At 34.2% G+C, this 12,061-nt stretch overlaps 1 protein-coding gene and 1 pseudogene across 3 annotated transcripts in view; one reads left to right on the top strand and one right to left on the bottom strand.

Moving 5' to 3' along the window:
* The window catches only part of FNIP1 (folliculin interacting protein 1), a 127,496-nt gene that overhangs the window by 86,468 nt on the left and 28,967 nt on the right, over positions 1-12,061 (top strand). The window lies entirely within an intron of this gene.
* On the bottom strand, positions 5,679-5,776 carry LOC112587155 (annotated as a pseudogene).

Raw genomic sequence — 12,061 nt, 5'->3', positions numbered from 1 at the left:
ATGACCTTATGTCAGGAATCACATTAAGTGACTGATGTGTTTCTGTCTCAAAGAGATTCACTTCAGTTTTACTTTGTCCTCTTATATTCTCGGTCTTTCCTCCTTTACACTAGAGAAATAGTATAACACGTAGGGCAAGAACTCAAGACTTTAGTATCTGACAGAGAGACCTGTGTCTCTGCCTTTTATTATCCCTGATGACCTTGGGCGGATTTTTTAGCCTTTTTTTGACCCTTAGTTTTCTAACATAAAATCTGTGAATTCAATTTAGTAATGATTGAATAGATTGTTGTAAAGATAGAATAAAATAATGTATGTAAAGTACTTAGCAGAATGCCCAACATTGATGTGACCACTATTATATATGCCAAATATAACCTATATCAGTGATTTTCAAAAGTCATTCATAGTTGATGTTCATAGTATTGCCAGATCTAAATTGACCCTGTTTTGCTACCTAAATAAATGTATTTAAAAATGAAACTTTATGTATTATTACCCTACATGGGCAATCAACATCCTTTGCTATGATAAGTAAGCTATAAAATGAATGCATAATAATTAAAATTTAAAACACATATCTGTGTACCACCTAAAGTTTATTATCTCCAGTAGTCTATGTACTTCACTTTTGTTCATTGGCTCGTCTTGTATGTCACCTTATTGGGTCAAGGATCTTCTGGATTGTTTGTTTAAATATGAGTTACTGCATTTTTTTTTTTTTTTGAGTTACTGCATTTTGAAGTAAAAGGCTGTTTTAGCCTGTGATACTGCAAGATTGCTACTGTGAAACTGTAGACATGTCATGTGTGTATATATATATATTTATATATTTTAATGGAAATGGCTAGGAAGTCATATATTTAGTAAATTTGACAATAAGAGAACTCATTTGTTTTCGACTTTGATCCTCTTATATTCTTAATTTTTCTCTCTTTGTGTTAAACCACAGTGAAAGTAAATCTGGTGTCCTCTTTTAAACCTCTCTCAAAGGAGAGATCTCATTGCTTCAGCCATATTCTAGAATCTTTAAATTTATGATGAAATAAAACATAAGATCATTAAGTTTTCAGCCATGTTGTGCTCAAGAAGTATTATGATTTCACATTTGCAATTTAGGCCTTTGATCATTTTTATTTATTTATCTTTTGTGAAAGCTATAAGGCCTTTGTCTAGGTGCATATTTTTGCGTATGAATGTCCACTTGTTCCAGCATCATTTGTTGAAAAGACTGTCTTTGCTTTGTATTGTTTTTATTCCTTTATCAGGTATCAGTTGAGTATATTTCAGGGGCTCTATTTTTGAGCTTTCTTTTTTGTTTTATTGATCTATTTGTCTTTTCTTTCAGCAGTACCACGCTGTCCTGATTAATGCAACTTTATAATAATTCTTTAAATCAGATTATATGAGTCCTTACGTTTGTCCTTTTCCTTCAGTGTTATGTTGACTATTCTGGATCATTTGCCTCTCCAAACTTTATCAAATCTCCAACACATCAGTTTGTTGATATTTACAAAATAACTTACTGGGATTTTGATTGAGATTGCATTGAAACTGTAGATCAGGAAAAGTTGACATCTTATCAGTAGTAATACTTCTGTCCATTAACATGAAATAGCTTGCTCTTTATTTGTATGTTCTTTGATTTATTTAATCAGAGTTTTATGATTTTCCTCCTGTAAATCTTATATATTTAAAAATTTATACATAAATATCTCAGGGCGGTTTTTTTGGTTGTTAATATTAATGGTACCTTGTTTATAATTTCAAATTTCAACTGTTCATTGATGATATATAAGAAATCAATTGACTTTTATTTTTTTTTTTGACTCAAGAAAAACATTTATTATTCTTATTTTTTGACTTGTTCTGTAGATACTTTTGGATTTTTTTTTAAATTTTATTTTATTTTTAAACTTTACATAATTGTATTAGTTTTGCCAAATATCAAAATGAATCCACCACAGGTATACATGTGTTCCCCATCCTGAACCCTCCTCCCTCCCCATACCATCCCTCTGGGTCGTCCCAGTGCACCAGCCCCAAGCATCCAGTATTGTGCATCGAACCTGGACTGGCACCTCGTTTCATACATGATATTTTATATATTAACTTTATATTATGCAGCCTTGTTATAACTGCTTATTAATTCTAGGAGATTTTTGTCATTTCTTTTAAATTTTCTGCTCATCTGTGAATAGAGACAGATTTATGTTTTCTGTCCCAATCTGTTTACCTCTTATTTCTTTTTCTTGCCTTACTGGATTAGCAAGGGCTTCCAGTATGATGTAGAAAAGCAATGATGAGAAGGTTCCTTCTTACCTTATACCAGATCTGAAAGAAAGCTTCAACTTTTTCACCATTAAATATGAAGTTAAGTTTCTTACACTGTCTATCAAACTGAAGAAATTCCCTCTTTATTCCTGGCTTGCTGAGATATTATTAATTATTGATTCAATTGTAAAAATAGGTATAGGACTCTTCAGGTTATCTGTTTCTTCTTGTGTGAGTTTTGGTAGCTTGTATCTTTCAAGGAATTGGTCTGGTTCATCTAAATCATCAAATTTGCAAGCATAGAGTTGTTCATATTATTTCTTAATTATACTTTTGATGTCCATAGGTTAATAGTGATGGACCCTCTTTTATTTCTAATATTAGTAATTTGTGTCATTTCTCTCTTTTACTTGGTTATCTTGGATAGAAATTTATAAAGTTTCAAAGCACCTTTGATCATTTCAAAGAACCAGGTTTTGTTTTGTTGATTTTTAATCTATTGATTTTTGTCTTTAATTTCAATAATTTTTAATCTGATTTTTGTTTATTTTTTCCTGTTTGCTTTAGTTTTGTGTTTTTCATCTTTCTCTAGTTGCCTGAAGTTAAACCTTAGATTATTGCTTTCAAATTATCTTTTTCTCTAATATATGCATTCAGTGCTATAAATTTTCCTCTAAACACTGCTTTTGCTGGATTCCACAGGTTTTGTTATATTGAATGAAAGTTTAATTCAGAAATCTTAAAATTTCTCTTGAGATTTCTTCTTTGACCGTTATGTTAAAAAATAAATTTTTAAAATCTTTTTTAAGTATTTGGAGATTTTCCACATATCTTTCTTTTTTAAAAAAATTTTATTTTATAATGGAGTAAAGTTGTTAATTTCAGGTGAACAGAAAAATGATTCAGTTATATATATACATGTTCTATATTTATTATATATATATATACATGTGTTATACATATATATTCTTTTTTAAGTTCTTTGCCTATTTAGGTTTTTATAGAGTATTGAGCAGTGTTCCCTGTGCATGCAGTAGCACATAAGTTCATTCTCTTGAGTCTGTTTCTGTTTTATAAATGAGTTCATTTGTATCATTTTTTTTTAAGATTCTACAAATAAGTGATATGATATATGATATTTGTCTTTATCGGTCTCACTTACTTCACTTAGTATGTTAATTTCCAGGTCCATTCATACTATTGCAAATGGCACTATTTCATTCATTTTAATGGCTGAGTAATATTCCATTGTCTGTATTTACTTCATTGTCTTAATCTGTTCCTCTGTTGATGGACATTTAGGTTGCTTCCATATCTTGGCTATTGTAAATAGCGTTGCTGTGAATATTGGGGTCCATGTATCCTTTTGAACCATGTTTTCCTCCAGATATATGCCTAGGAATGAAATTGCTGGATCATATAGTAGCTCTGTATTTAGTTTCTTAATGAACCTCTGTACTGTTCTCCATAGTGGCTCCACCAATTTACATTTGCACCAAAAGTGTAGGAGGGTTCCCTTTCCTACTCACTATCTCCAGCATTTATTGTTTGTAGACTATTCTGGTTGGTTTGAGATGATACCTCATTGTAGTTTTCATTTGCATTTCTCTATAATTAGCAGTGTTGAGCATCTTTTCTTACAATTCTTGGCCATCTGTATGACTTCTTTGGAGAAATGGCTATTTAGGTCTTCTGCCTATTTTTTGATTAGATTGTTTGTTTGTTTTACATAGGGCTTCCCTGATAGTTCAGTTGGTAAATAATCCACCTGCAAAGCAGGAGACCCCAGTTCAGTTCCTGGGTTGGAAAGAATCCACTGGAGAAGGGATAGGCTACCCACTCCAGTATTCTTGGGCTTCCCTTGTGGCTCAGCATGTAAAGAATCCACCTGCAATGCAGGAGACCTGGGTTTGATCCCTGAGCTGGGAAGATCCCCTGGAGAAGGGAAAGGCTACCCACTCCAGTATCCTTGCCTGGAGAATTCCATGGACTGTGTAGTCCACGGTGTCGCAAAGAGTTGAACACAACTGAGCCACTCGTACTTTGACTTTCGCTTTGTATTTTGATGTAGAGCTACGTGAGCTGTTTGTAAATATTGAAGATTAATCCCAGGTGGGTCACACTGTTGTAGATACTCTCTTCCATCCTGTGGATTATCTTTTCATTTTGTTCATGGTTTCTTTTGCTGTGCAAAAGCTTTTGAATTTGATTAGATCCTGTTTGTTTATTTTTGCTTTTATTTCTCTTACTCTAGGAGACAGATTGTAAAAGGTATTGCTGAGATGTATGTCAAAGAGTGTTATGCCTTCATTTTCCTCTAATAGTTTCATGGCTTCCCCTGTGCCTCAGTGGTAAAGAATCCACCTGCCAAGCAGGAGTCATGGGTTCGATCCTTGGGTTGGGAAGATCCCCTGGAGAAGGAAATGGCAACCGACTCCAGTATACTTGCCTGGGAAATCCCATGGACAGAGGAGCCTGGTGGGCTGCAGTCCATGGCGTTGCCAAGAGTCAGACATGACTTGGTGACAAGCATGTGCACACATCATGAGATCATTATCACAGCAAGTTTAGTGAACATCATCATCTGCTATAGATACAAAATTAAAGAACTTTCTAAAAAATATTTTTCTTGTGATGAGAACTCAGGATTTACTTGTAACAGCTTTCATATATGACATACAGCAGTGGTAATCATATTAATCTTGTATATTTATATCCTTAGTTCTTATTTATCTTATAAATGGAAGTTTGTAGTACCTTTTGACTGCCTTCATTCCAGTCCCTCTCCTTCCTTACAGCTTACATAGGTCAGTGCTCTCTTAAGTACATACATGTTAAGGTTTGTTATCTTCAATTATTGCCAAGATGGATGTCAAGGAGTTTACCCCTTTTGTTTTCTTTTAGGGGCTTTATGATTTCAGGTCTTGAGTTTAAGTCTTTAGTCTATTTTGAATTGATTTTTGTTTGTGGTATAAGATAAAGGTCCGGTCATTTTTTTACATGTGGTTGTCCAGTTTTCAGAGAACCGTTTATTGAAGAGCATATCCTATCTCCATGTTACGTTTTTGGCTCCTCTGTCATAAATTAATTGACATATATATGCAAGGGTATATTTCTGGGCTCTCTGTTCCACTGATTTATTTATGTTTTTATTCTACTAGTATACTGTTTGAGTATTATAGCTTTGTAATAGGGTTTTAAACCAGGGAGCATGTTGCTTTCACTTCTGTTCTTCTTTCTCAAGATTGCTTTGACTATTCAGGGTTTTATGTGGTTCCATACAAGTTTTAGGATTGTCTCTTCTATTTTTGTGAAAAATGTGATTGGAATTTTGTTAGGGGTTGCATTAAACGTGTAGATTGCTTTGGATAGTATCAACATGATTTTTTATTGTTTGTTTTTTTAAAAATGTGGAATGTTTCACGAATTTGTGTGTCATCTTGGGCAGGTAGCCTTGCTAATCTTCTTCTTTTTTTTTTTTTTTGACAGATATTATTTTAATTTACATATGTACATGCATATATGGCAAAACTAATACCAGTACTACAACATTTTCCAAAGAAAGTATTTCTTTTTAATTGTAGTAATAATATTCAACATGAGATACACACTCAATAAATTTTTAAGTACAGATATATAGTATTGTTAACTATAGGCTAAGTGTGGTACAATGATCTCAGTTGTTAAGAGCATGCACAGTAGGGATTATGAAACCTTTTTTGGAAAAATGATCCCTTATTAAAGATGTCATGCCACCTCTATCCCTGATAATTTTCCTTGCTGCAAAATCTGCTGTATCTGAAATTACTGTATTTTCTACAGCCCTTATGATTAGTGTCAGCCTGGCATATCTTTATCAATCCTTTCCTCTTAATCTATCTTTTTCTTATAGACAATATATAGTTAGATCATGTATTTTGACCCATCTTAACAATATCTTTTAATTAGTGTCTTCAGATCATGATGTTTAAATTGATTATTGATGTATTTGTGTTCATATCTACTATATTCATTACTTTTTGGGCAGGTAGCCTTGCTAATCTTCTCTGTATTGTTTCAGTTTATATGTGCTGTCAAATGAGCATGAATATGGTTTAATTCAATGTTTCATTGACTTTGGACTGGGATTGTTACATGTTTTGAACAATTCTTTTTGCTTATTGCCAAAAAGAATCCTGCACCCCCCCTTTTTTTTTTTTGACATTCACATTTTGTGATATTACCCAGCACTGAATCATTGCCCTTGTACTTTGAGCTGTATCTTACATTATTGGATTAGTTTCTTTTCTTTAGTCACGAGCTTTGTGGCAAAAGGCCAAGAGTCTGTTTTTGAGCTCTGAGGAAGCTCTGTCATCATAGATCCAGCTGAGGTTACCAGAATAGTAAATATTGTCATGAGACTCATTCCTGGTAGAATACTGTTTTTGCTCTTAGGTTAAACTCAGCATTTTGATTAATGAATTTTTGAGTTAAATACCTACAAGATAATTGCTGTGATGTAAAGTAGTATGAATTGCCTCCCCTTAAAATTTTAACATTGCCTGGAATTTACAGCATGTATGAGTTATAAAATCATTGTAGGAAATTCCCTAGCCATTCCAGTGGGTTAGATCTCTATGCTCTCACTGCTAAGGGCTTGGGTTTGATCCCTCGTCAGGGAACACAGATTCTGCATGCTGCACAGTGCAGGCAACAAAACAAAAAGGAAAAAAGCAGAAAACCATTGTAAATGTATGTCCTGATTGTGTATTTTCCTTTTTGTATTAATCTGATAATTTTATTTCAGCCTGTGCAAATCTGAATGACTGCATGATATCAGTTAAACATTCTTATAATATTTAAAAAATACTTGATGAAACAGTTTTTTTTTAAGCAATCTATCTGTAGACGTACTTTTAATATGTACAGTTGATCCTCATTATTTATAGATTCTGTATTTGTGAATTAGTCTGCTTCCTGAAATTTATTTATAAACCTAAAATATACTTATAATGATTATATGATCATTTGTGGACATGTGCAGAGCAGTGAAAATTTTGAGTGCTGTAACACACACATTTCCAGATGAAGTCAAATAAGACAGTATTCTCCCTTCTTTTTGTCTGTTTTAATTGGAGTGTATTTGATTTACAGTGTTGTGTTGATGTGTACTGTACAACAAAGTGAATAAAATATAAGTATACATATGTCTCCTCCCTCCTAAGTCTCTTTACCCACCCATCCCACTCCTCTAGGTCATCATAGAACCCTGAGCTGAGTTCTCTACAGCAGCTTCTCACTAGCTGTCTGTTTACACGTGGTAGTGTATATATATCCGTGCTACTCTCTCAGTTCATCCCACCCTCTCCTTCCCTGGCCTGTGTCCCCAGGTCTGTTTTCTATGTCTGTGTCTGTTCCTGCCCTGCATATAGGTTCATCAGTACCTTTTTTTTTTTTTTTTTTGTATTCCATATATATGCATTAATATATGATATTTGTTTTTCTCTTTCTGACTTGCTTCACTCTGTTTAACAGACTCTAGGTTCATTCACATCACAAAAATGACCCAACTTTGGTCCTGTTTATGGCTGTGTAATATTCCATTATATACACACACACACACACACCACAACTTCTTTATCTGCTCCTCTGTCAGTGGACTTCTATATTGCTTCTGTGTCCTCCACTGTCGTAAATAGTGCTGCAGTGAACATTGGGGTACATGTATCTTTTTGAATTATGGTTTTCCTATGGTATATTCCTATTAGTAGGTTTTCTGAGTCATGTGGTAGTTTTATTACTAGTTCCTTAAGGAACCTCCATCCTGTTCTCTGTAGTGGCGGTGTCAGTTATATTTCCACCAACAGTGCAGGAAGGTCCCCTTTTCTCCATATCATCTCCAACATTTGTTGTTTGTAGATTTTTTGATGATGGCCATTCTAACTGATGTGAGGTAATAATACCTCATTGTTGTTTTGATTTGCATTTCTCTAATAATGAGTGATATTGAGCACCTTTTCATGGGTTTTTTGGTTGGTTGTATATCTTCTTTGGAGTACTCTTCCATGTTTCAGCTCTCAGTTTTATAAACAAGTGTCCTTTTCATGATCTATATGGTGCTGCTTTTTTCAAAGCATTTTGCACCTTTTTTTTTCAGTGATTTTGCAATTAAAATTGGCCCCAAAGACAGTTTTCCAAAAAAGATGTGCAGCTGGCCAAGAAACACATGAAAAGATGCTTAATATCACTGATTATTAGAGAAATGCAAATTGAAATGACAGTGAGTTACTACCTCACAGTGGTCAGAATGGCCATCATTTAAGAGGCTTTTAATAAACACTGGAGAAGGTGTGGAGAAAAGGGAACCCTCCTACACTGTTGGTGGAAATTTATATTGGTGCAGTTGCTATGGAGAACAGTATGGAGGTTCCTTAAAAAACTGAAAATAGAGGTGCCATATGATCCAGCAATCCCACTTGCGGGCATATATCGAGAGAAAATTCTGATTTTAAAAGATACATGCACCCCAGTGTTCAGAGCATCACTATATACAGTAGCCAAGGAATAGAAACATCTAAATGTCCATAGATAGATGAATGGATAAAGAAGGTGTGGTATATAAACACAGTAGAATATTGCTTGTAAAGAAAAAAAAGAAGGAAGTAATGCCATTTGCAGCAACATGAATGAACCTAGAGATTATCATACTAAGTGCAGTAAGTCAGAAAGAGAAAGGCAAATATCATGTGATACCACTTATATCTGGAATCTAAAATATGTCACAAATGAACTTGTTTACAAAAGAGAAACACATTCATGGACAGAAAACAGACTTACAGTTAACAAAGAGGAAAGGTAGAGGGGAAGGATAAAATTGGGAGTTTCGGATTAGTAGATACACACTACTATATGAAAAATGATACATAAACAGCACAGTCCCACTGTTATAGCACATGAAAGTATATTCAGTATTGTGTGATAAACCAGAGTGGAAAAGAATGTGTGTATATATATATATGTAGATATGTGTGTGTGTGTATATATATATACACATACAAGTGTATATATACACACATCTATATATATATATAGATATATATAGGTATATCTATATGGATATATCTAGGAATCATTTTACTGTGTACCAGAAACTAATATAACTTTGTAAATCAGCTATACTTCACTTTAAAAAGGTATGGTCCAAATAATCTAACTCTACACCTAAAGCAACTAGAAAAGGAAGAAATGAAGAACCCCAGGGTTATTAGGGCAGAAATAAATGCAAAAGAAAGAAAAGAGACCATAGGAAAAATCAAGAAAGCCAAAAGCTGGTTCTATGAGAAGATAAATAAAAGTGACAAACCATTAGCCAGACTCATCAAGAAACAAAGGGAGAAGAATCAAATCAACAAAATTAGAAATGAGAATGGAGAAATCACAACAGACAACACAGAAATATAAAGAATCATAAGAGACTACCATCAGCAACTATATGCCAATAAAATGGACAGCTTGGAAGAAATGGACAAATTCCTAGATAAGTACAACTTTCCAAAACTGAACCAGGAAGAAACAGAAAATCTTAACAGACCCATCACAAGCATGGAAATCGAAACTGTAATTAGAAATCTTCCAGCAAACAAAAGCCCAGGACCAGACGGCTTCACAGCTGAATTCTGCCAGAAATTAGAGAAGAGCTAACACGTGTCCTACTTGAACTCCTCCAGAAAATTGCAGAGGAAGGTAAACTTCCAAACTCATTCTATGAGGCCACCATCACCCTAATATCAAAACCAGACAAAGATGCCACAAAAAAAAGAAAACTACAGGCCAATATCACTGATGAACATAGAAGCAAAAATCCTTAACAAAATTCTAGCAAACAGAATCCAACAACACATTAAAAAGATCATACATCATGACCAAGTGGGCTTTATCTCAGGGATGCAAGGATTCTTCAATATCCGCAAATCAATCAATGTAATACACCACATTAACAAATTGAAAGATAAAAACCATATGATTATCTCAGTAGATGCAGAGAAAGCCTTTGACAAAATTCAACATCCATTTATGATAAAAATCCTCCAGAAAGCAGGAGTAGAAGGAACATACCTCAACATCATAAAAGCTATATATGACAAACCCACAGCAAACGTTATCCTCAATGGTGAAAAATTGAAAGTATTTCCCCTAAAGTCAGGAACAAGACAAGGGTGCCCACTTTCACCACTACTATTCAACATAGTTTTGGAAGTTGTGACCGAGCAATCAGAGCAGAAAAAGAAATAAAAGGAATCCAAATTGGAAAAGAAGAAATAAAACTCTTCACCGTTTGCAGATGACATGATCCTCTACATAGAAAACCCTAAAGACTCTGCTAGAAAATTACTAGAGCTAATCAATGAATATAGTAAAGTTGCAGGATATAAAATTAACACACAGAAATCCCTTGCATTCCTATACACTAACAATGAGAAAGCAGAGAAATTAAGGAAACAATTCCATTCACCATTGCAACTAAAATAGTAAAATACTTAGTAATAAATCTACCTAAAGAAACAAAAGACCTATATATAGAAAACTATAAAACACTGATGAAAGAAATCAAAGATGACACAAATAGATGGAGAAATATACCATGTTCATGGATCAGAAGAATCAATATAGTGAAAATGAGTATACTACCCAAAGCAATCTATCAATCCCTATCAAGCTACCAATGGTATTTTTCAGAGAACTAGAACGAATAATTTCACAATTTGTATGGGTATACAAAAAACTTTGAATAGCCAAAGCAGTCTTGAGAATGAAGAATGGAACTGGGGGAATCAACCTGCCTGACTTCAGGTTCTACTACAAAGCCACAGTCATCAAGACAGTATGGTACTGGCACAAAGACAGAAATATAGATCAATGGAACAAAATAGAAAGCCCCGAGATAAATCCACACACCTATGGACACCTTATCTTTGACAAAGGAGGCAAGAATGTACAATGGAGAAAAGACAATCTCTTTAACAAGTGGTGCTGGGAAAACTGGTCAACCACTTGTAAAAGAATGAAACTAGAACACTTTATAACACCAAACACAAAAGTAAACTCAAAATGGATTAAAGATCTAAATGTAAGACCAGAAACTATAAAACTCCTAGAGGAAAACATAGGCAAAACACTCTCCGACATAAATCACAGCAGGATCCTCTATGACCCAACCTCTCAGAGTATTGGAAATAAAAAATAAACAAATGGGACCTAGTTAAAAGCTTTTGCACAATGAAGAAAACAATAAGCAAAGTGAAAAGACAGCCTTCAGAATGGGAGAAAATAATAGCAAACGAAGCAACTGACAAAGAATTAATGTCAAAATTATACAAGCAACTCCTGCAGCTCAATTCCAGAAAAATAAATGACCCAATCAAAAAATGGACCAAAGAACTAAACAGACATTTCTCCAAAGAAGACATACAGATGGCTAACAAATACATGAAAAGATGCGCAACATCACTCATCAGAGAAATGCAAATCAAAACCACAATGAGGAACCATCTCACGCCAGTCAGAATGGCTGCTATCCAAAAGTCTACAAGCAATAAATGCTGGAGAGGGTGTGGAGAAAAGGGAATCCTCTTACACTGTTGGTGGGAGTACAAACTGGTACAGCCGCTATGGAGAATAGTGTGGAGATTTCTTAAAAAACTGGAAATCGAACTGCCATATGACCCAGAAATCCCACTGCTGGGCATACACACCGAGGAAACCAGAAGGGAAAGAGACACATGTACCCAAATGTTCATCACAGCAGTGT

This window comes from Bubalus bubalis, chromosome 9, assembly GCF_019923935.1.
Source record: "Bubalus bubalis isolate 160015118507 breed Murrah chromosome 9, NDDB_SH_1, whole genome shotgun sequence".
NCBI lineage: Eukaryota > Metazoa > Chordata > Mammalia > Artiodactyla > Bovidae > Bubalus > Bubalus bubalis.
Note: the sequence above shows the minus strand (reverse complement) of the source record. Positions and strands in the feature narration are given on the sequence as shown.